The sequence below is a fragment of the Anolis carolinensis genome, chromosome 2 (assembly GCF_035594765.1).
Source record: "Anolis carolinensis isolate JA03-04 chromosome 2, rAnoCar3.1.pri, whole genome shotgun sequence".
In the NCBI taxonomy this organism is placed as follows: Eukaryota; Metazoa; Chordata; class Lepidosauria; order Squamata; family Dactyloidae; genus Anolis; species Anolis carolinensis.
Genome location: NC_085842.1, coordinates 255,367,904 through 255,393,886, shown reverse-complemented (window position 1 = coordinate 255,393,886; position 25,983 = coordinate 255,367,904). Strand labels below are relative to the sequence as shown.

The window sequence follows — 25,983 nt, the reverse complement described above, 5'->3', positions numbered from 1 at the left end:
TGGACATTATGAATATGGACGAATTGACCTCCCTGATCTCCAAAACCCAGGGAAAGAGCAGAAACAGGACGGACCGGACTCCGTTTAAAGATTGGATGAAAGAAAACAAGTTAAATATCTTAATCTAAAATGGAGAGAGAATACGAAATGAACCACAGAAGAACACAGTATAAGACAAATAATGGAAATTTTTTGTTTTTGCATCACCCACTATAAAGAAGAAAGGAAATTCTATATATATATCCCTTTTTCCTTTTTTTCTTTTTTCTCTCCCCCCCATTTTCAATTTTAATATAATTATATTTTTTTTCTTTTTTCCCTCCTTTCTCCCCTCCCCCCTTCCTTACCCCCTCTCCCTTTTCCCTTGCCTACTTCCCATCTCTCATGGAAAATGTATTAATAAAAATTATTATTATTATTTAAAAAAAGATAAACTTTTTTCCTTAGACAAGATATAGAGGAAGACTTTGTGATATTTTGCTTTGTAATCTATCTTTCCTTTGCTCCAGGATGACAATAATTTGAGAAGCTGAAATATTTATCCATTTCATTTTTAATGTTATTTCTAATATCAGATACCTTTCCATTTCATGAAGGGAGAGATATATGTGAAAGTGATGGGGATCGTTCCTTTGGCTCAGGACTCTCCCTGTGGGCACACTATTTCTCCTGGCACAACTGTATGACATCAAGAAATTGACTTAGGAATGGCTGGTTTTGCACCTTAGGAGATCATAAAAGCAATATAGGACATAGGCTCTCAACACACACAAAATCTTTAATGATAGTTTTGCATTGTATTTGTCTATTTTGGTTGAAAAATAGAGCATTTTTCTAAATTTTAGAGGTCTGGAAACTTTAGAGATATATTGGAGGGGGTACTCAGGGTGTGAAGGCACGCTGGGGGAAAATGGCTATCTCTAGGTCTGGCTACCCAAGCGGCTTCGGTTTACCTTATAATTATACCTCAAACCCCAAAGTAAATACTCTAGAAGCTGATTAAAGATAACCAAAAATATTGTTTATTGAAAACAGGAAACAGTCCTTTTAATGTATTAGAAATAATATGAGGTAAAATCACTGAAATTATACAGAAATAAAACTATATTGATTGAGAATGAAAGCTATAGAGACTATAAAGGATTAACACACAAGCTATGAGGAAAGGTAGGTACTATAGGGTAAGTACAAGGCTATGATAAGCACTATCTATAATGACTTTAGTGGTAAATACCAGCTATAGTGAACTATCTATAATAACTCTGAGGTAAACTATAAGGTGATAAGCTATAAGGTAAGTACATAAGGTAAGTACAAGGTGAACTATAAGCTTTGCTATCTTTGAGGTAAATACCTAAAGCTATGATGTGACTATAAGGTAAGTACTTGGCTATGATGAGCTCTATCTGTAATGGTAAGTATGAGGCTATGAGGTAAATACCTAAAGCTATGATGTGACTATAAGGTAAGTACAAGGCTATGAGGTAAACTGTAAGGTAAGTACAAGGCTATGAGGTAAACTGTAAGGTAAGTACAAGGCTATGAGGTAAACTGTAAGGTAAGTACAAGGCTATGAGGTAAACTGTAAGGTAAGTACAAGGCTATGAGGTAAACTGTAAGGTAAGTACAAGGCTATGAGGTAAACTGTAAGGTAAGTACAAGGCTATGAGGTAAACTGTAAGGTAAGTACAAGGCTATGAGGTAAACTGTAAGGTAAGTACGTGATTTATGTTGCCTGTTTGAATTTGCCAGGTCAAAGAACCCAGACCAATTCTAAGACCTATCTCTAAGGTTTTTCTCTGGAATGGCAATAGGAGGGGAAAAAGCCTTAGAGATTAGCTCCCAGGCTGAACCATCTCATCCAAACCTAAAGGGGAGTCCCAAGCTCCACCCCCAAAACAGGAGCCAATGGAACATTCCTCCCAAGAACAGCAACCAGGAAATAAGCAAGGGAGGGAAAGCCAAGTAGGACAGCACACAGGGAAAGAAGGAAAACATGCCGGTTTCAGTTGGACGGTGAGTCACATGTTTCTCATCTTTGAATTTAGACAAGTGAAAATTAGTCTATTGGTCCCATGAAGAATGTGGAGCAAACAGTGGTGCATATAAGTAGATATGTCCCTGGGCATCTGATCTGATTTAGAGGACAATCCATTAATTTGGGTCATGTCTTGATCTGCTCTGGATCTATATCTCTTTCACCTATGTTTAAAAAAATCTAAAAGGGCCGGTAGACCTGTGGATGAAACCTGCAGGCATTATAGATATCAAGGATATTTATAATATATAATATCCTGGGTTTTTTTGTTTTTTAAAAATAAATAGAAATAATGCCATTCCTGCCAATTCACACAATTGTGTGATGTTCCATTTTTTTAAAAGGCTAATGATAATGATGTTAACAATTGGGTCATATGGTAATGGAAAACTGTTATTTCACTTTCTTTTTTTGAATTGCCTCTCCCAGTCTGTGTAATATGGACCCACATTGGCTGAAGGATTCTCTGAATTCTTCTGGGAGAATGCTTGTTCCGCATTGTTATAGTCTATGAACATAATCCAGTGCTCCCATGAAGGATATGTGGCAATGAGACAATTGCCCATGCCTCATTTATTTAGCCTCTTTCTGTGAGAAGGAAATATCTTTTTGGTGGCTACTCCCAGATTTTTTCAGTCCTTTCCTTATGGAAGCTATGATGGCCCCCTTCTTGCTTAGTTGACAAGAGATTACATTCCTATTACATGAGGTTTCTGGAAATTAATTATAATGGGGTTTTAATCTGTGATCTGCTGTTTTATTGATTTCTTTCACAAAAATATCTTACGATGTATTTTTCATAGTTTTGACTCAACAGATTGTTTTTAAAATAACACATACAAGTATATATAATTGATTTTTGTATATTTTTAAATCTGTATTTTTAATATGTTGTAGACTCTCGGCCCCATAAAATCCAGTGATATATTCACTTTAGGATTGCCATAAATTGTAAAAAAAAATGAAGGCAGACAACAACAAAGCTATCTTTAAATATGGGATATAAATGAATAAAATAGGAATATTAACAGGATCAGCAGCAACAACAGTCCACTGAAGCATTCAAGTGATCCAGATGTACATAGGCTAGAAGCCAAACTTGTTGATCAGAATGATTTGATTTTGCTTCTCGTACTTCATAGCTGTTAAGAATGCTTTCAGCAAACTGTATTTTAGTGACTGACATAATTAATTGTTATTTATTTTTCCTAACCTTTTAGTTTAATCTTTGCAGGTTTGTCCTGAATTTATTAAATTAAGTTGTCATTATAATTAAGACATTCATTATAACAATGACAACTGAATGGTTCAAAGTAAGTGCATAAAGTATAGTAAAAGGTAAAGGTTTCCCCTGACATTAAGTCCAGTCATGTCTGACTCTGGGGGTTGGTGCTCATCTCCATTTCTAAGCCAAAGAGCCGGCGTTGTCGGTAGACACCTCCAAGGTCATGTGGCCGGCATGATTGCATGGAGCGCCGTTACCTTCCTGCCGGAGCAGTACCTATTGATCTACTCACATTGGCATGTTTTCAAACTGCTAGGCTGGCAGAAGTTGGAGCTAACAGCGGCTGCTCACACCGCTCCCGGGGTTTGAACCTGGAACCTTTCGGTCTGCAAGTTCAGTAGCTCAGCGCTTTAACACACTTCACCACAGGGGCTCCTATAAAGTATAGTACATATACTTAAAGTATAATACGTATTTTCTTTGAATTGTTGACATCAAAATTCCTTACCAAATGTTAAGAGCTCTGAAATACCTTGAATCAGAGGTAGTGCAGAAAGTATTTTCCATTCTTTAATATTTTTAATTTGCTATAAGAAAACTGCTTTTCCAGTCTTTGAGTTCATTTCTCTCTTTCTTTCTCTCTTTTATCTGAAAACATGAGCATATAGATATGTCATTGAAAACAAATTAGCAAATATGATGTTGATATATGTATGATTGCTCCAAAATCTCTTTTGTTTAATATTTTACCTAAGCACACTAATATTCCTGCAGTAAAGAGTGGCTACATATATATTTGTTTTTTTAGAAACTCTCCTAGAGCTGTAGATTCCAACCTCCAAGATATTGCGGAACTATAATTTGGCCATGATATGAGGAGATTGTGAATTTTGTAGTCCAGTTCCATGTAGGGATTCAAGCTTCAATTTGATGAGCAGAATTTTCAAAATAAACAACTGGAGGTACTGCTTCACTCGGCATGCAATTAATTTGTGCAGTGTAGATTCCCATTTTCTTAGATGGCTTGAAAGAGAGGTTTGGACAATTTGATGAAGGTTATCTATAGCTTCTAGTACTGGTGACAATATGCAACTTACAAGTTCACAGGAAAATGAATCCAGATTTCTTAAGTTCTTGTAAGGACTGTTAAAATCAGTTTTATTAGAAAATTTTACTTCTCTGTTGGAAATAGCAACCTTCCAAACCTTCATTATTTGTTTGTTAATACATATATATTTGCTATACTGTATTGCATGTATATATTGATTTGCCAGTGCGACTGACCTCAATCACACTGAGGTCAGTGTGGAAGAGCTATAGACATGTGATTGTACTGAGCATGTTCAGACTCAAGACTCCATTTTGTTATCAGTATTCATGATTTGCATCATTTTTTCCTTTTCAATCAGGTTATGATTGTTATTCCCCCCCCCCCCCCCAAAAAAAGGTTGTGTTTTCTCCAAAACTGACTAGAGTTAACAGAATCTATTATGAGAGATTCTGGGATTTTAAAATTATTTCTCCATGCTCTGGACACTCCATTAATCATTAATTTTGGTAACACATTGACATTTCTATGGAACCATGACAATCGGTTAAAGCAGGAGTAAGGAAACATGTTCTAGTTTTGTTATGTTCTTTCTTCTTGCCCTCAGCTAGGAGTGGCTTTCTCTGTAAGTGAGAGCTGTAATACCATACCTTGTAACTACAGCAGCAGCATGTTATCTAGTATATGTGGGGGCAGTGCTTCTTTTCTCCTTTCTCCAATTCTTTTTCTCAGTTTGTCTAGACAAATATCAATGTGTCTCTTTTTGCGAGTGTAAGAAGAGATGGCATTCTCACAAGTAGGTATGTGAGTCATAAAGTTATGTCTAGTTTCATTATTGTCTCAGGTATGAGATGAAATCACAAAGAAAAAGTGGATTAAGAAGCTGACATTAGAGAGGCTAAGTGAAGCAGAGACTAACTTGGAGTTTCTAATACCCCTCCTTTAAAATGACAGCTTAAAATGTTGACTATTAGAGATAAGAATTTCTCCAAATGAAAACTCCAGCAATACTAATTGAAAAATGACTTCCAGCTCTACCCTTCCCCACCTATAACTATGATGTATTACAATGAATCCTCTGGAGGAAGAGTACATTAGCTGCAAGTACTTTATTGACAAATACATCTGCAGTGAGGGTTTTGAAGTCCAAATGCTACTAATAATTCATAAGTGCAAATGATTCAGCTCTGTATGGTGCACACATGCCACACAAGATCCAATGCCTGAAAAGAGCAGACACAGCAGGGACATCGTTGAGTTGGGATGGAAAAGCAAAGTAGAAGAACAACACCCAGTCCACTGTCTAGTCTAGATTCATAGGATTTGGAGCCTTGAAAGTGACATTTAAAACTTTCACTATTCTCAAAAACAAAACTAAAAGATAGTCCAACAGAATGAGTAAGTTTATTTCCCCAAAATGTGGAACAATTAGTGAGGTGGGTGCTATTTTTGCACTCCAAAATTCCCCTCCATTCAATTTCTGAATTAATCATATTCCCACATGATAAAGTTTGATGATGATGATGATGACGATGACGAAGAGAGAGAGAGTGACAGACAGACAGATAGAGACAGAGACACTAGAGATAGATTTAAACTGTCCATTTTAAACTGTTTAGGTTCCTGCCAGTGGTGGACTGCTTTTAAAAAATATTGGTTGCCAGAAGACAAAGGGGATCTATCCACAAAAGATCTGAGCCTACAGAACATTTGCATCAACCTCACATAACCCAAATCTGAATTATTTTTCAGAGTTCTTTATTATATTCTTAAAGATAAAGTATCCTCAAAAATAATTTTATATTTTAATTAAAATAGTAATAAAATATAAATTTTTGTTGCATAAGTAATAATATTGGATCTTCTATTATATTTAAAAGTTTTGAAAAGATGACTACCATTTATATCATGTTGCCTAATGTTTAAGTGGGCTTGCCATCAGGAAAGCTGACACCTTGGTTAGTTCACCTCTGTTCACACATATTGTACAGGAATCTGTAAAGATCAAATTCCTCTAACACTGGTCAAGAAATTTGCTTTCAGATTACATACCTCTACATTTCATTTCATTTCTATAACAGAATCTATATGAACTTTATCACACAAGGATTCTGAAACTATATAGTTGTTTTCCATATAAAGTGGCCTGAAGAAACGAAGTCTGAGAGAGATTTCAAATACATATTTTAAAAATTCATCCATGCATAATTTCTTCAGCAGTTTTAACATCAGGGTTATTCCATACTGGAATGAAAATGGAGGCTTGTTGCACTTAATATCTATCTTATTGTGAATTTTTGACACTGACCATCCGTTTAAGTGCACAATCAGGCCTGAATTCTGTGGATTTTTTTTTGAAGCAAAAACTGACAGATTGCTCAGTTGGAAGAATGTCTTTCTTCCCTTGGCAATATTTTGAATACTACCAAAACATCAGATTTCATCATTCATTTCCTATTGATTCATGACTGACAGAGTCTTCAACGTATGTCATTGGTTTCAAGCATGGCTGCTTGTCCTGCTGATGTACATGTGTAATGTTGGAAAACTGGTCTGTCTTTCACCCTCTCTGATAAAAAAAAATCACTCTTACAGCAATTTTAGCAGGCTGGCTGCTTTCATTTAGTGCAAATATGGGACTGAGAATTTCCTGGTTTAATTTGCATTCATTTATTCAGTATTTAAATGAAAGAATTATGAACTAGATTCGCTCCTGTTTCCATTCCAGACATTTGGCTGAAAGACAAAACATAAAGTACAGATATAATCATCCCTATTGTTATTTTGAAGGATGGGATACAAACTTATTTTCTCTCTACTGTATGGAATTATTCAAAACCTGCAGTTTTCAGATACTATTCACAATTTGAATCTTATTCTATGCAAAACTCATATGCCTTTTTTCTATGCAGAAAATAATATTTTTGCAAAGTAATATTTATGCACGCAATTTTTGAGCAAAGAGTGATGTTTTCTGCACATAGTATCTTGTATTTGACAAACAATTAGTATCTGCAAAATTTGTGTGAGGATTTTTGTTCAGGAAAATTATTTTTTGCAAAGGAAATTCCAGATTTAAATGCAGATTCAAATATACATCAATTAACTATATTCATCGGCTGCATTTTCTATGCATTTTCTGAATAGAAAATAACATTATTATACATAAATATTTTCTGCACAAAATATGCTATGTCTTCTGCAAAAAAACTGCTGGTTTTTGTGTAAAACCCCATGTGTGTATTTTCCACAAAAATAACCCAAACTGGAAAAAAATTGTATCAGTCTGGAATTTTTTTAGCTGTGTTTCCCAACACTCAAGACTTGTTTTTCAACCATTTTGCCCACATTTTGTTGAATATTCTTCCCATGCCCTAAGTAATGTAATCAAGTCATATAATTAAACATATAATTAAAAAAATAGATCCATGTTAAATTTATGGATTCAAAAATTTAACACTGTTATGGTATGTGTTGCTCCTTTTCAAAAAAAGGCTTTATATAACAACTAAACAATGTCTTTTTGAAAAAAAGCATGGAACTAATACATTGCTTGTGCAGTTTGCAGTGCTTTTTGCTTTTGAAGGATAAGAAAGGATTACTGTGACCATTGGGTGTGCTTTGCTTAGATTCCTGGAAATACCTTTTGTTCGCTTCTAGCATTTACTCTTAAGCTTTATTTGAAGGTGAAGACAGGGGATGATAAATGTATGTTGACAGAAATGAAAGGGGTAAGTACTCTTTTTGCCATTTTTGACCAGCTGCACTTCAACAGTTAACACACATCAGTAGTTTCTTTATTTTTCAAACTTTACTGTGAAAGTCTATGTACATTTGTTTCATGAGTGAACACAGTGAAGTAACCTTCTTAGTGAACATCAGTGGAATTTCACTGTTAATCTTGTTTTGACTAACATAGATGAATCAATAATCAATGCATTAATCAACTAAACTAGAATCCATTTTTTTTCCATTTATTTTAGTGCTGACTCTCCTGGAAGCCAGTTTGAGCTTTGAGAGGTAGGATGCATTTTTTCAAATAAATATATATGTGAACAGGGTTATTTAATTTTAATTACAGGTGAAAATATGTGCATTAATTAAATCATGTTTTAAAAACATGAACTTTCAGCGATTTACAGTACTTTGTCACAACACTGCAATCATATCAACTTCTGAAATGTGCAAGATTCTGAAGAAGTTTCAAATATAGAATGGCTAAGACCTAGAAAAATACAGTGTTCCCTCACTTATTGTGGGGGTTACTTTCCAGGACCACCTGCAAAAAGTGAAAATCTGCAAAGTAGGGACACTATATTTGTGTTGTTTACAATCTCACTAGCAAGTAGCATCTCTGTCCCCTCCTCGCCTCTTAAGCATGTGCATGCCTTGTGAGGTGAAAACAAAGCTGCTTCAACCTCTATTTCTCTCCCTTTGGCTTCTCCTTCCTTCCTTCCTTCCTTCCTTCCTTCCTTCCTTCCTTCCTTCCTTCCTTCCTTCCTTCCTTCCTTCCTTCCTTTGGAAGGAAGCAGAAAGAGGGATTTATAATATTATTTTATGATTTATACTATTATTTTAGTGTTTATTAAAAAACCACGAAACAGCGAGGGTGTGAAAAGCGAACTGTGAAATAGTGAGGGAACACTGTAGCTGTTTACTTAGATGTCAGTAACATTCTCCAAATAAAATCTATTGAAAGTCAGAAACTCTCTTTAATAGCATCCCTCTGAAGCCTTGAGTACTATTTCTACCGTGTATCAGTGAAACAGCAAAGAGTTTCAGTGAAATGTCAACGGGTATAACTGGCATTAAATCATTAGTCATGCAAATTAGAGGGGGAAAACAAAACTAACTCATTGTGCTTCCAAAACCAGTCATTGGTGTTATCCTCAGGACCTACATATGTACTAGAAGATTATACACTCAAAGGTGAGTATAAGCAATATCTGTTTGTGTGAGTAATTCCTCACCCACCAGGGAATTCACATGCCTCTTTGCTTATCATTTGCTTTCACTGTACTGGCTTGCTGTCCTTTGCATGCAAGGAAGATGAATTATAGTTCAAAATATCAGAGGTATCCACATGGAATCTCCCTGCCTCAAACTTACACATATTTAAATATTTAAAATACATGAAATGTCGAAAAGAAAACTACATGCAAGAAGTTAATACTTCGACCTTTACATTTTCTTTCACATTTACTAATATTTTATGTTGTCTAAAGATGTTTTCATTCTCTAATACTAGATATAATTTTGAAATTAGAGTAGGATAGCAGAGGTACATTAAAGGTGAATTCCTAAGAATATATAGTTTGTCTACAAAATAGTTTTTTGTGTAGAATGAATACATTATGATGCATCATAGTTCTCAGTGATATAACACGGTTATTACTTTATTCAGGAATTTTAACTTCAGAAAAGCAGCTCAGAAAAGCAAACACATAAAATGTGTGTTGGTAAAGGCTAGGTTATCAGGCAGAAATGCAAAATGCTGACTTTCCCAGTGAAAAATCATTGGGGAAAACATTGCCTTTTGAGACAAAGGAAAAAATTAAATCAGAAACTAGGAAGGAAGGAAAAAATAAAAAAAAAAGATTAAAACAGTTAAAGCAAGTTGGAATCTAGCATCAGACAATTGGTGACTTCCTTACATGAGTGCTAGTTTGCTTTCTCTTAACTATAACAGTGAAATATATTATTTATGCAGACAAACTATCTACTTTCTAAAATGTCATGTGGGATATAGCTTGGTTTCTGGTCACTTTGTAGGGGATTCCATTTCACCTTGGGAAACACTAAAACAAGGTGTCAAACTCATTTTCATTAAGGGCCACATCAGCCTTATGGCTGCCTTCCAAGGACCATTGAATCCATAGTCAAAAAATCTGTGGATACAGAGAACCAATGGCTTGATACTCTTTAATTTTTAATCAGTTTGATCCTTCATATGTTATTGAATGACAACTTCAATAACTTTTGATTATCCACCATGTAAAGTAGGGATAATGGGAATTGTAATTCAACAGCACTTGTGACTCTGAGGTCAGGGAATGGACATTTTAAAATCAGACATCATATCCACACACCTTGTATTTAAAGTCAAACCCCATTATCTTGACTAAACAGGACAAACTGGAGCTAGATGTTACTGCATTATAACTTCCATCAGCTCTAGTCATGATGTCAAATGATGAGGAATATAGAGTTATAGTCCAGCATCTGGAGGGTCACATAAAATGACATGGTGGACCAAATTTGCCCCGTGGGCCTAGAGTTTAACACATTTGACTAGAACAATTTTGGAAGAGTTTCAGGTTTCAGGTTTATTACATGCCAAATTAAAAAGTATCATACATAATAACCATAAACCATCTTTATGTAGAATAATCATATACCATCTTTCTGAGGTCCAATGTTTCATTTGTAGTACATGTTAAGGGTTACTGAATGAGCAACCCCGAATTTCCTGCCCAGTGCCATTTCAAAATCTTGCTCATTGTTATTTGAAAAAGGAAGGTTTAAATCAAGTCAAGGCCATGTCTTTAACCTCTTCCACTGAGTGTGGGAAGAATTCTGTTGAGAAACTAGTCTTGCATCAAAAGGGTTGCATACATTAATGATGAGTAGGGCCAATTCTTTTTATTCCACTTTCTGATAGACACATTCCCAATGACTTTCTAGACCACCTCAATTCTATTTATCTCATCTTGCCTTTAAAACTTTGTGCCGGCAGGACTACTGACCGAAAGATTGGAAGTTCTAATCCAGGGAGTGGAATGAGCTCCCATCTGTCAGCTCTAGCTCCCCATGTAGAGACATGAGAGAAGACTCCCAAAGGGAGTTAAAACATCAAACACCCGGGAGTCCCCTGGGCAACTCCCTTGTGGATGGCCAATTCTCTCACACCAGAAGATACTTGCAGTTTCTCAAGTTGCTCCTGACACAAAGAAAAATCTTGCTTCTAAACACTTACAGCTAAATGTCCTGATGTGCATGTTCAATGCATGGCCATTAGGAGTATCAGGAACAAAACATGTGGTATGAGGGCCAAATCGAGGAGGTTAGTCCTGCATTGACTCAGAAGTGTTTTGGTAGGCAGGATATCAAAATATAGAAAATATCTAAAGTATCTAAAATTAAAGGTTCCTACCTAATTCATAATTCCTTAGCTTATATTACCTTCTGGTGAGATATTAGTCTCCAGAATTTCATTCCCATCTAGCAACATAAAATATACTAATGGAAAAGATGTATGTGCATGAAGATATCTAAACTCATCTAATTTCCAATCTATTCTGGTACATTGATTTTAGATTATTTCTGCTTGTCATGGAAAGCAAATGTTTAGATAACACATTATCAGGTTTTTCATGGGTTGGCACTTGATTCACCTTGAGGCACTGGGGTGAAGGAGAAGTGAACCTGGTATAGCAAGTATTGATTAGACGCTGAAAGGAATGAGACTGGATAGCCCCAGGAGAGGATAAGGTTGGCTGTATGGATTGTTTTCCTACTGCAGTGTTGTCAATAGAACACATCTTTTAAAATCTGACAGGAGCCTCTATAAAACCTATTTAAAGATAAATGTCTGAAAGGTGTGTCTAATTACTCCCGGATGGTATCACCACCAGCCTCTCCTTAATGATCCCGCTCTCTATGATTCATGCTCACTGCCCATGACATGCCTTGATGTTGAAAGGGGTGATTTGGGAACTACCCCAATCACTGAAAATACCCGAGTTCGCCAAGCCGCTATGAGACCATTGAAGAGCCCAAAAATAGTTGAGGACAAAACACCTTTATTAGGTAGCTACCGGCTGACAGAGCCACACAGCAGTGTGAGGCTGGCAAAAGCTGTCGGCCTAGAATGTTTCCATCCCGGCCAATTTATAGAGCAGTTGTTTATCACATTTTAGTTCCTCTTTCTGAACTGGAATTCACTGGAAATTCCCCAGTTCAGTTTGTGGTTAGCTAGAACATCCTGCGTTGTCAACAACTTCAGGATGTTCTGACCACAATGTTTCGGCAGGTGCAAGCAAAACACATGTAACGTATATATGTTGCATACATATCTCGGAATTGGCCTAACCGCAAGTTCAACCGAAACTGATTCTTGCTAAACTTAGAACACATGCTGCCAAACAGCAAGTTGCGAATCTTTATAATTCAGAGGGGAGACTGATCCTCTAATTTCAAAGCAGACAGGCAATTCTAAAATGGAGTCACTTTGGCTAAGTGACCCCTTCATGATAGGGGTATGAAACTTTATTTATTTTACTGGGTTTTTTTTGTTAAAATATCCCCGTTGAATATGATTATGAAAATGTTTTGCACATTTTCAATTTTTTTGCACCTCATGATTTTTCTGCATGTGCACAAACAAAACATTTTTTGGCAAAATATCCTTTTTTTCTGGACAAATAGTTTTGGCTTTGGTACAAACAAACTTTACAGTTATGTTTCTTGTGGAGATAAACCTAAGGTTTTTGTACTTTTTCACTGAATAAATAATTCCACCCTCACCTTGTGATCCATTTGCTTCACCAGATGTCAGAGATCTAGGCCTCTTCTACACTTCCATATAATCCAGATTATCAAATCAGATAATCCACATTATCTGCTTTGAACTGGATTATCTGAGTCTATACTGTCATATAATCCAGTTCAAAGCAGATACGAATATGGATTTTATCTGTCTTGATGAGGATGTGATAATTTGCAAATATTTTTTATATCTAAGTCAAGAGCACACTGATTCATGGGCAATGACAGGGAAATAGAGAGGAGGGAGACATTCATGCAGTAGAAATATTTTTTTGTGTGCATCAGGAGCATTAAAATGTAGAACTGGAAACAGTTGGCAGTAGGGTGATCTAAACATCGCAGTGCCCTCTGTGAAAAATATAAATTTCTTTGAAAACTTGTGGACCTATGAAAAGTATGAAAAATATTTCTAAATACATTATAAGCAATGAGTTCATAATGTACACTCAAACATTTATATGTTAGAATAATGTACACAAAATATGCATTAGGAGAGAAAACACTAATATGGTCTTGATCACACTGAATCAAGCTTAGTAGTGGAAAAACAAGAATTATAGTGAGATCAAATTTGACAGATCCATTTATCCCCTACTAGTAGACTGCTGATGGCTATCTATGTTTCTTCTTCCAAGTATCTAGATTCTTGACATAGGTAGAGGGATTTCTGAAGGGAAAGATATTTTGCCCTGGCAACAATTTTCTGTTTATGTTGCCACTCTGACCAAAATCCTATAGGTTATCCCAACTACAGTAGATTCACTGAAGCTGTTTACTTCAGTGCTGCTTTTCCATTAAGACCCCTTCTACATTGCCATATAATCCAGATAATCAAAGCAGATAATCCAGATTATCTCCTTTGAACTGGATTATATGAGTCTGCAATACCATATAACCCAGTTCAAAGCAGATAATCTGGATTTTATATTGCCATGTAGAAGGGGCCTAAATCAGTGGGTCTGTTCTAATCATGGGCCTATTCTAGTCCAGAAATATTAAGCAAAATAATAAAAAAACTGGATTGATTTTATCTGCAGGTCAATCTTAACTATTATTTTAAAAAAAGGAGCCATCTCCTTTTCTGTGTAGAGTGGTGAAAAGGAAGAGCTTAGCTTACTCAGGGAAACCCTAAAAGAAGCACCAACCTGCTCTACTCTTTCTGCCATCTCACCATTTCTGGCCTTTTTGAATGCCAGATTTGGGAAATGATGGCAGCAGTCACCAGGGCACAATGGTCCCTTGAAATGGCATTTCCCCTCACCATGGAATGATACCTGGTTTATCCACAGATCATATCAAATTCCATATTTTTGACCCTCAAACCTGCTCTTGACCTATACATGAGGTTGACTTATACACGAGTATATAAGGTAACTATAATATTCTGTACAGTGACTAAAATCCATGCTGATATGCCTGTCAGTAAGCCCCCTTGAAATCATTGTAATGTATATTTGAATAAATAGGTATAAAAGAGCACTGTAGGAGATACAAGAAATGGGCATGTCCCTAGGTATTCAAGCAATGGTTCAACTTATAGTATGCTGTGGATTCATACACCTGTTCCCAATATCAGTATGAAACATTCCCATAATGCTGCTTCATACAATCATATTTTATTTTTACATTATACCCCTTCACCTGGATGAAAATTTGCAGAGAGGTGGTTCTACACAGGCATTCCGTCTAAACTCTAGATTGGCTCCAGGGTGGTTCTTACCCCTGAGCAACCATGGAGGTGGGATGGAGCCCTTATCACCAGCTCCTGGGCTGCTACAGAGATAGGAGAGAGTCCTTACTGCCAGCACTTGTACTACAGCAGCAGTGGGAGGAAATCCTGACTACTAGTTCCTGGACTGCTGCAGAGGCAGGAAGAAGTTTTGACCATTCAGTGACGCCAAACCAAGTTTGGCATCACTAGAGAGCCATCCTTACAATTCCCTTCCTGTTCTGATTATAGTGGTTACTGGGCCCGGTGGTCATTGATTGTCACCTGGACTGATGTTAGTTATGGCACCAAAATGATTCAGGGGAGAGGAACAGGGGAAGAGAGGAATTTCCCTCCTCCCTCCCTCCCTCCCTCCCTCCCTCCCTTCCTTCCTTCCTTCCTTCTCTGATCACCCTTCACTCTAGCTGTTGTCACTCCAGGCAATGAGCAACAGCCATCAGCCATTTTGTACCTATTGGCTAACACTATGACTAAAACAGGAGAGAGAATGATAAGTGCCATCCTGTGTCCTCATGCTACTCGAGCCCAGGGGATATGGGATTGGTAGTTGTAGCCAGTTCTGTCTCAGAAGCGGCCAAACTGTTTACATGGGCCCAAAGCTGCAGTTTCCAAATTATCAGGAAAACTCAAGAGATGCTCACAAATTCTGCAAAAGGTTGCCATGTCCCATGTTATCTCAAATCAGCTGTGTGTGTGTGTTTTTCCCCTGGGCATGACATATCTTTCATAAGCACCACAAAGCTGATCCCCCTTTTTGCAATAAACCCAAAAAATGGCAGAATTTTTTTCTGAGATTCTACAGGGCTCTACAGTAGGAGAAATCTTACACACAAGACATTGTGAAATACAACCATTTATTCATATTCCTGTTTTTATTCCTGATTTTTTAAATCTATTCTCATTTAAAGTCAGCTGTGCAGTTAACAGTCTAATAAGCATAACTACTCAGAAGTAAACCCTTCTGAATTCAATGGGACTTGTTCCAAGTTCAGCATATATGGGACTGTAGCCTCAGTTTGTTTGTTCCTTTAATTTAATTTGCTCATGCATTCATCATTGCACCAGGTCATAAATCCAATGTGCTATGTATTTTTAAGATTTCTCATTAAAACATTGATTCTGCTCAACTAGTTTTACTCATATGTATTTCTCCTAATAACCAGAATAATTACAATAGTTTCTGCCCTTGCTATCTTTCTAAAAGGCTGGATTTTCCCCCCCTTTGTTCCTCTCCTTCACCCTCTATTTTTACAAACATATGGAAGAAATAATATGATATTTGCTCATGCAGTGTAGCAAGCAAAATGTCTGGAAATTATTTTTTCCACATGGGAAAGTCTAGTAGGATGTATATAATGCAGGTCTCATAGTTCAGCAGTCAGTATTGGGTTTGGATTGCAATCTCTGAATCTTTACCCTGTGAAAGTGATAGAGCTGGGGAAGTTAGAGGCTTTAAAAAAAAGAAAAAGGGAGAGAGAATGAGAGAGAAAGAAACTGGTGAATAATTCAAAACTATGCCTTTCAAAATACTTTGCTGTAGCTTGTTGTTTTTATTGCCAGTTTTGAAAAAAAGAGAATAGTTTTTTATCTTTGTTGTTTTTAAATGCCCACTCGAAGTCTCCCCTCCCACACACTGTTATCTGTATTTTAACCATTTTGTGTTATCAGCAAGAAATAAATGGACTTATAAGAAACTAACCATTTTTAGACTGTACTTATTAATAAGGAGAAGTAGGTTATGACAAATAAATCATTTGCTGATGGCTAGTCTTGAATGGACTTGGCTAGATTTTTGCTCTTTATGTATATTTTACATATTGGGGGGGGGGGAAACCATGGATTTGGCTAGCGCTAATATCAAAGCAGGAGCCCCCAGTGGCACAGCGGGTTAAACTGCTGATCTGCTGAATTTGTTGACTGAAAGGTTGGTGGTTCAAATCCAGGGAGTGGGGTGAGCTCCTGCTGGTAAACCCAGCTTCTGCCAACCTAGCAGTTCAAAAGCATTCAAATGTGAGTAGATCAATAGGTACCACTCTAGTGGGAAGGTAACGGCACTCCATGCAGCCATGCTGTCCACATGACCTTGGCGATGTCTACAGACAACACCTGTTCTTCAGTTTAGAAATGGAGATGAGCACCAACCCCCAGAATCGGACATGACTAAACTTAATGTCAGGGGAAAACCTTTACCTTTGCCTAATATCTCAGCTCTGATAGAATTGCATGAAAGCTCTGTCATACCCAGGAAAAAATGGAACCAATTTGTGGCATTGTCATCTACAATACTCCACAGATTTATACTCTGAAAAAAATGTCATCTATTGAGCCTCCAGAAAATGCAAAAAGACCTCACATCTTGAAAAAAATGAAACATCTAGTTAAATATCATAATGTAATACTGGTTCTGCAGAATATCAAAATATACTATAGAACGGTATAGAACCTTGTAATACTAATAATCTCTACTTAAACATTAAACCACTGTCTTGATAAAAGTGTGCCACAGAATATATATGCATTCCCATTTGATATAATTTCATAATAAGGAGTCTAGAAAATATAAATACACATGCATAGTATGGATACCTCCAAGATTCAAAGAGTTGGTATTATAAAAATTGCCAGTTGAGATGGTAATTATACAATGGCCTCTCTTGTCCCATGCTCCCTGATGGAGGCAATAGGTCTCACATCACCCCTTGCAACCACAGCTGTGGTACAGCCTGAGGTAAAGGTTGAAGCAGAAGCCCCCACAGCGCCTCCCAAGAGGGAAGGTGCCATCTCAGATGACACTAAGGTGGCCCTCAAGGCTATTATCTTAAAATCCGCCCTCCAAAATAAGAATAAAGATACGTCATCCTGTGTTCCAGAAACTCCTGATATCCGAAGGCCATGACGGCAAAGGAGTGCCAACGGGAGCAAGAGGAGAAATGCAAGCGGTGCCAGGAATGGGCCAAGGAGTGGGAGAAGCAGAAGAAGGAGAAAGAGAGGGAACACAGGGTCATGCTGACAGAGAATAACCACAACCTGCTGGAAAGGTGGACCAAAATGGTTGACTGAACCCAAAGCAAGCCAGCTCAGAATAGGTCTGCAGCCCTCCTGCAGACAACCGCTCCCAGCCACAACCTGCCTCAAGCCCCTTCTGGCAACCATTTGCCACCTCAGGTGCCCCCCACTTGCCATATCCCGGCTACCCCTTTCAGCAACACCCCTGCACCAGCTAAGTTCATACAAAATTTCATCTGTGTCTTATTTGTCATATTTATTTCATAAGATTGATACATACAATGCAATATTAACAAAAGCGAGGGGCACCCATGCAAAAATCTTATGATTAAAAACACTGACCTAAGACTTTCAGAGGAGTTATGTAAGTCTTGTAAATGGCTCCAGATCTCCATCGTGGGCATCATTTCTCCTCCAAAAGGGTTGGGTTTTATTCCTCCAAAAGGCCCTGAGGAGGATGGCGAGGCCAGAGTGGAGGGAGAAGCCCTGCTCTTTCCCCAAAAGGGGCAGTGAAGGGAGCCTGGGGTGGGTGGGTGGGAGGGAGGGATGCCCGGCTGTATGGCCGGGCAAGGAAGAAGCCCCTCCAGTACGTAGCCAGCCTAGAGAGAGAAAGGCATAGTCCACACTCACATTGAGGCCTTCACATGAGAAATTGGCAGAATTCTGGAAAATGTGGTTTAAGATGTGGCCTTTTGAATTCTATGCCACAGGAGTCCCTGCCTTCCCAAATTACATTTCCCAGAATTCTGCTTACCACCTTGTGCCTCTTTCTCCTCCCTGAAAATTTTGGTGGGGGAAAAACCCAAGATCATCCTCTAAAGGGATTTTGAGATAAAAGGGGATTGTTGGAAATTGAATCAACCCTGTGAGGTAGGCAAAGTTGAGAGGCAGTAATGCCAAAATTTACCTAGTAGGGTTCCGATTATTATTATTATCATCATCATCATCATCATCATCATCATCATCATCATCATCAGTATTATTTCTTCAAAGGCTGGATGGGGATCTGTTACAAGTGCTTTGACTCTGCTTTTCCTGCCTAGTAGAAGGGGGTTGGACTGGATGGCCTCTGGGGTCTACCAGTGAAATAGAACTGTTAAGTTTATGTTAGTTAAAATTGCCTAAAAATCAGTGTATGTGCAAATCTTTCTGAAACTTGGGTGGGGAATAATGCCCTGGTTATGTTGTATCATTGAAAATAGAAATTCAAGAAGATAGCTATTGTATTTTTTAAAAAGTGTTGTTCATAAAAACTTTTTTAAATTCCCAAAAATCAGTTAATGTGTGGAATGGTCTAAAATATTGGAGCGGGGGGGGGGGGGTCACAGTGATCAATGTGTTCTACCATTGTAGCAAGTTTTATCCCGATCACTCTAAAAGGGAGAAAGGAGCCCAGGAAGTTTCTCCACTTGTGCAATTACAACAAAAAATAATGAAAATTTCTTTATATCATTATAGCTATGATACAGACTCCTTAAGATATTTTAGAAATACTTCATAAATTATTTGCTGTCTCCCGCCCTAATTTAGTAATCAGTATTGAAACTCTTTTTTCATTGATCACACAGGCCTAATAAATACAAATGAATAAAGCAAATGAAAAAAAGTTTTGTTTTGTTTTGTTTCAGTGTCAGATTGATCTAATCTCCTTACACTGACCTATGTGTGATGTTCTACAAATGTCCAGATCAGAGCAATTTAATGAGTATATATTTATGTATTTCCCCCACTGTATATCAACAGCTTTCAAAATAATATGATTGGTAAAAATCACCTTAAAGCAAACTATTCAACAACCCAAACATAACAAAACCTCCAAACTGTTAAGAAAATACCAAGCCAAGTGCTAGGTAAAGACTCTGATTCTACCTTGGCAGTAACATGACAACAATGTTGGTAATTAATTGGGCTTTCACAGTTGAAACAGTCCAACCGGGAAATCTCTCTTGGGTTTTGTTACAGTATATCAGTGTTGGCAGTTGACTGGTACATAAGACTATCAATATTCACCAACTTTTGTCTAAAAATTCAGCATCAAATACATCACCCAAAATGTAGATAACTATATTCTGAAATGTATCCTATGGGTTTACAAACTTACTGCAAGTGATCCTGTGGTGGATCCATGTGAACATATTCTATATAATTTGAAAATGAAGTACAAGAAACCTAGACAGAGTTGGCTTTAAGAGCAAGAGTGCCTGCTTTTCATAAACCACTGCGGTAACAACTCCATAACTAGATAAATCCTGGGCAAGGACCAATTCATTAATGTCACTCTGGATAATGATTTATGATTGTGTCTTTAATAGGAAGATACTTCCGATACAGCAAGCTGTTGCTGTAGTAATCAAGCCTTCCCCCCACCTTCCAATTAGTTTGCTGACATACAGGGTGGTTTCTTCAAGATGGTACACCGTCTGGCTTCACTAACATGCAAAACAATCATCAACAAAGAGGAAATTGACAATGATAAATAGAAATGAAGCTTTTAATAACAGCAGTTGAGACAGCTGGTACAGCAGGTCAATTTCTTTTAAAAAAGTATCACCAGGAGATATATTACAGCAACTGACCTCTTACAAACATATGTAATATGGCAAACAGATCACAACAAATGGTGCAACATATGGAGTGACATCCACAAGACTTTTAAAAAACGAATTCCAAGACAAATCACCATCATGGGGAACAAATGGACTAAGACTCATTGAAAGATGATGGCTGCTGCAAGATAGAAATATAAAACATTGATGGTTATCAGTTTTTTTTTAATTTTAACTAGACAGGTAGGTTTTAAACAGCTGTTCAAAGCCTATGTTTGCACCCAAGAGCTATTTCTGGGCAGACAAATAGAAAAAAACAACAGAACATATAGACCGGGGGTCCTAAAAAAAATTAAGTAGAGGGCTGTTTTTTTAAGCAGAGGCCTACTTCCTCTGAATAAACCTTGCCAGGAAAACCATGTAATAAGTTCACCTGAGAAACACCATAGATGTGACAGCACAGAATAGCATTTGATGGATTTGAAGCTATTTGGACAACTAGCAATTTAAATATACCATAGAATTATGAGGCTTATGGTGATGAATTCTTTTCTTTATTGTGACTTGTCTTGACTAGCAAAACACTCAAGTACTCTCTTAATTTTTATGTATGTTTGGTTTGAAAATTATGGTTATGGTAGAAGAAAATAGAAATACAGTAGAGTCTCACTTATCCAAGCTAAACGGGCCAGCAGAAGCTTAGATAAGCAAATATCTTGGATAATAAGGAGGGGTTAAGAAAAAGCCTATTACACATCAAATTAGGTTATGATTTTACAAATTAAGCACCAAAACAACATGTTATACAACAAATTTGACAGAAAAAATAGTTCAATATGCAGTAATGTTATGCTGTAATTACTGTATTTACGAATTTAGCACCAAAATATCACGATATATTGAAAATATTGACTACAAAAATGGCTTGGATAATCCAGAGGCTTGGATAAGTGAGGCTTGGATAAGTGAGACTCTACTGTAATTATTCTTCATATTGATATATTAGCCCTAAAACACAAATCTTTATAGCAAGTTACCAGATATAGTAGAAAATTAGTAACGGATTGACCTGTTGCCTATCTCATTTATTGCACCCTATTCCTTTAGCCGGCCATAGGTGTCAAGGACAGAACGCCACAAGATCAAAGATAACAGAGTTTATTGGATAACAGAACTCAAAATGCCCGTAAAATACAAGGGCCAGGCAGTATTAGCCTTTAAAAGCAAAAAGGGGCAAGGAAAAACGTTCAAAAGATAAACCGGATTAAACCAGAGTTTAATCCGGGTAAAAACAAAACAGCTTGCTTCAGCCTGGGGATAAACAAAACAGAAGCCGGGGAACAAAGTGTTCAAAAGAATGCAATTAATTGGCAGCAGATTCCTCTCTGCTGCCAGCACTGTGCTTTGAGTAACTTGAGTCACTCCTCCACACAGCAGGCAAGATTTCCAATACACACAGATCAGCCGAGGATTGAAGCAGTAGAGTAGACCCAGTTCCTTTCCGTAGTTCAAGCCAGAAGCAGAACGTTTGTAGTTTCACCAAGTCCGAGTAGGGGGAAGTCAAGCCGTGGTCAGTTCAGTCCGAAATCCAAAGCAGGAGATGGCGTCCGTCAAGAAGACGACGGAAGGTCAAAGCTAATGAGATTAAGCACAAGTTTGCACAAACAAAAGCCCACACAATTCCTCCCGCCGTCTGACCCCAAATTCCAAAACAACTTACGTATCAGCACACGAAAACACACCAGTCTTCAGGAAAGCGTCCCACACAGATCCCAAGCGTTCGTCCAGATTACCTTGCCCAACGCAATTTGCAATTGCTCCCAAGCCTCATTTTATGCCAGTTACAAATCCTCATCACTATCAGCTGCCCTCCTTAACCCGGGCGTTTCCTCATCACTTTCCTCATCAGAGCTGGAACACCTCTGACTACGCCCCACAGCATCCCCAGCTGTGGATCCCGTCCCATCCCTCCAGCTTGTCCATGGGTCTAATCCTGAAGGTCCCCATTCATCTTCCATCCCATCATTGCCAGTGGCACCCAATTCCTCCCTCACCCGAGTCCAATCCATCTCATCCTCCTCCGAGCTAACCAGCCCCTCCTCCATTCTCTCCGTAAACCCCTCAAAAGACTCTTCGTCAGATGGTGCTGCAAAGATATCTCGCAGTCTCTTTCTTTCTCGCTCCTCGAGAGTATCTGACTCTCGAGGAGTCTTACGCCCACGTCTGCCAGTAACAGAGCCATGAGGCTCAATCATAACAATAGGTGTTGGAATCACAGATGCCTTGAAGAGCCAGACTTAAAAGTGTCTTCAAAACAGAGTTTATTGAAACAAAAGGAAAAGGACGCAGGGATATTTAAATGCAGTTCCACTGGTCAAAAACTCAAAAACCCAAACCAGACCTGGTTCAAAAGGTAAACAGAAATGTAATCCAGATCAACTGGATGCAAAAAGCAACAAGTAAAACAAAGTGCTCTAAGGCAAAACAAAAAGGCACAGTACACAAATTGTTAACAGAGGGAGCTGCAAGAAGAGAAGCGTCATCAAGCCAAAGTCCAAGGTCGAAGCACGAGGAATCCAAAGCAGCGTTGCTCCAATGTCTGCAGATGCAGCATCTCCAGCCAAAACAGTTCAGGTCCAAACTGCAGATCCGAACATGAAACAGGCAGCAGCAAGACTACAAGAAAATTTCCCAATACCCAGCACACGAACGCACATCAACACCTTGCCTTCTGCAAAGACCCCTCACCCCTGAACCCACTTTTATCTACAAACCATCATCAGAGGATGAACTGACCACCGCCCCATCACCAATATCTCCCACAGCTGCACCCAGCTCTTCACGTGAATTCCTTTGACTCTCCCTCCAATTCCTCCATCTCCTGTCAAGACTTAGATCCCCCAAGAATCAGTTGGATCCCCTGATTGCCAGTCTTCACTCCCAGAGAACCCCATAAAGGTACCACTAGTTGTTTGTGCCTCACAAATAGCTTTCACTTCTCTTATCTTAATCCAATCCATGGTATCTCCTTCTTCTCCTTCACTCATTGACCCATTATCCCCAGAGAATCCCTCAAATGACTCGTCATCTGTAGGTGCTGTAAGTATGTCCTGGATTTTCTTTCTCTGCTGCTCATCATCAGATTCCTGCTCCCGAGTAACCCTTTTTCCCCTTCTGGCACCCATACTACTGTTTGTAACATTACTTACAGGCTCTACTACAACAATAGGTTCCTCGTGTATGCCTTCGCCAGCACTTTAACAAGACAATAGTTCTGGGATCTACCTTACCCTGATTGTAACTGACACTACTTGCACTTTTTTGGCCCAGTTCTTTTTTGGAGTATATTTATTGTATGTTGACCTCATTTGTTTTATGACTTGTTTTATTGTTGATTGATTGTTTCACTGTTATGTTTTTATATCGTTTGTGACCTGGGCTTGGCCCTGTGACACCTCAGGGCAGCGTGAGCACTGGGAATCAGACATGAAGGCCAATGAACAATCTAATATCTTTATTAAGGAAATAAAGGAGACAACTAAAAATAAGCAGAGTATATAGTCCAGCAGTAGACCTTTCAGGAAAGGTCAAATATAGTCCAGTAATATGAAAGTAGATGTCCAGTATTAGAGTTCAAAGTTTTAAATCCAATAACCGAAACACACTCAAACCTTTAGGCTGTTTGAGTGGGGATTAAGGCAAGATCTGTCAAAGAGTTCCAGGGCTCAAATCTGAGGCAAGGATGCAAGGCAAGGCAAAGTTAGTCATGGTAAAGCTGAATCGCTGTCCAGGCTTGACAGGGAGATGAGAAGCAACACCGGCCTACTCGAGAGTAGCGCGCTGCAGAACTAGAGTCGATGTGAATTCCTCAACTGACACGTTGAACACCGCAAAAGCCAGTTGGCGCCCAGAACTTTTATGGGACTTTGCTCTCCTCTCCAGCCAGGTGTCTGAACTCTTTCCCAAGGGAAAATGACTAAAGTCAACAACTTGCCAGATGCAATCCTCCCTAAGAACTCTCAAGGGAACCGGCTTAATTAACGCTTGCTTTCTCCGCTAATCGAGCGCTTCTCCTCGAAATCTGCTTTTCCGCACGCGAAGCCTCCCAAAACAATTTGCGGTCAAAAGGAGTGTTCTCTGGAGAACCGGGCTGTGAGTCAAGGCCCTTTTTAATGAACTGTGGGCTAAAACTGTCAACAGGGGACATCTGGAAGGGAGCGGAATCGAGCGGAAATGGCAGAAACCCCATCTCTTCTTCGGTCTGCTCCGTAATGGCGACGGGGTCATGACTCGGGGGTCTCTGAGACACTACAGGCCCCATGTAAGCTGCCCCAAGTCCCTTTGGGGAGATGGGGCGGGATATAAAAATAAAATTATTATTTTATTGTATGACACAGCAAACAAGATAGATATGCTGGATTTCGTATCACAAAATCACAAGTCAAACACTTCCCAAGTGTCTAGGACTGTGTGATGTATTTTCGGATGATGCGCGCAGATCCCAGTAGGATGGCCTTTTGCAGTTGACAGATCATAATTTTGTCAATGCCTATTGTTTCCAAATGCCGACTTTTTGCACCCGTTTGCTGATAATTTCAGTTGTTATTTCCATCTGTTCCATTTTGTTCTGTGGGAATTTTCCTTCAAACTCCACCCAGCATTTTTGTTGTAGTTCTTATTATTTTCCCAAAGTTCTTTCCAGAACTTCATTGTTGCAGTTTTCTCTGGCTTTATGGTTACTGTGTCTGTTGTTTGGTTCAGACCCTGGTAGAACCGTCTTTGGTCTGACTGAAACAGTTGATTTTGTCTGTACTGGATGATTCTGGCTTCATATCTTTCAATTTTTCTGGCTGTTGCTGTAATTTGTTCTTTCACAATCTCCAAAGCTTCTTCAATTTTTCTGGTGTTCAGCCAGTACTTTCTGGTAATGTATTGCTTTATTTTGTCATTCTTCAGTTTCTTCTCTTTCATATTTTTCAGGTTACATGAATCTGATCTAAGTTTCTTGATTTTCAACTCTAGCCTGACCTTCCACTTTGGTTTTCCAGTTGATTTTCTTTGAGGCTGCCTTGGTTGTAGGAGCCCAAGCTCTTCTGTTACTATCACTGCTGCACTGTAGGCATACTGGTTTGTTTGTTCAATTGATGTTATCTGGACAGTGGAGAGTACTGTATTCACATCTTTCATGAGAGGCGCCAGGTGTCTTTTGGGCACTGTTTTTAGAGTTGGGGGCCGCTTTCTTATTGCATTTGCTGCAGCATGAGCCATGATCTTATCCTTGAGCTCTTGTTGTCTTGCTGTTAAGGTTCATAGTGGTTCAACAGGTGTTTCAATTGCTGGTTCTTCAAATTCTTGCAAAAGTGCCACACTTTCTTCTGTTTCAATCTGTTCCACCATTCCAAGAGTTGCTGGAGTCTCTGCTACTGTCTGTGTTGTGGTCTGATGGTAATTTGCTTTGCAGATTTTCTCGATTTCTTTGAGTTCTACTTCACTGAACACTTTGTTTCTGATTATGAATCTTCGTTGGTCAGCCTGTCGGGGTTCTGTTATCTGTGAGTCAGGGTACTCTTGTTTCCACAGTTGATGCATCCTTTTTTGGTAGCCACGCTTTTGAGGTTAAGATTTGTAATAGCATTTCATAACTGTGTGGTTTTCTGGCATTGTATATTTCTGCCGCTTCTGTGACTGTTCATTTGTATTTTGATTCCGTAGCCCACTTGTTGATGGATGTCCAGAATCAGCAGCATCCACCGTGGTCCTTTTTATCCTGTGTGACAGCCGAGCCAGTATAGACTTCGTTTTGGTTTGATTCTCCATAATGCTAATGGGTTAGGTGCTCTTAGT

General features: G+C 38.4%; 2 long non-coding RNA genes across 5 annotated transcripts in view; one reads left to right on the top strand and one right to left on the bottom strand.

Annotated features, from left to right (window-relative positions):
• Window positions 1-744: 744 nt before the first annotated feature.
• LOC134296636 (uncharacterized) overlaps window positions 745-25,983 on the top strand; it is a 91,559-nt gene continuing 66,320 nt past the window's right edge. Inside the window, exons 1-3 of one of the 4 annotated variants that reach the window (XR_010003446.1) lie at window positions 754-2,016; window positions 8,295-8,331; window positions 17,458-18,086. This is a non-coding gene — a long non-coding RNA (uncharacterized LOC134296636). Of the gene's footprint in view, window positions 2,017-8,294; window positions 8,332-17,457; window positions 18,087-25,983 lie in introns of those variants that run through there. The other 3 variants (XR_010003445.1, XR_010003444.1, XR_010003443.1) reach the window with 3 other exon arrangements.
• On the bottom strand, window positions 21,282-22,395 carry LOC134296635 (uncharacterized). Its single transcript, XR_010003442.1, has 2 exons — window positions 21,860-22,395; window positions 21,282-21,774 (listed from the first exon to the last, which is right to left on the bottom strand). It is a non-coding gene; the product is annotated as an uncharacterized LOC134296635 (long non-coding RNA).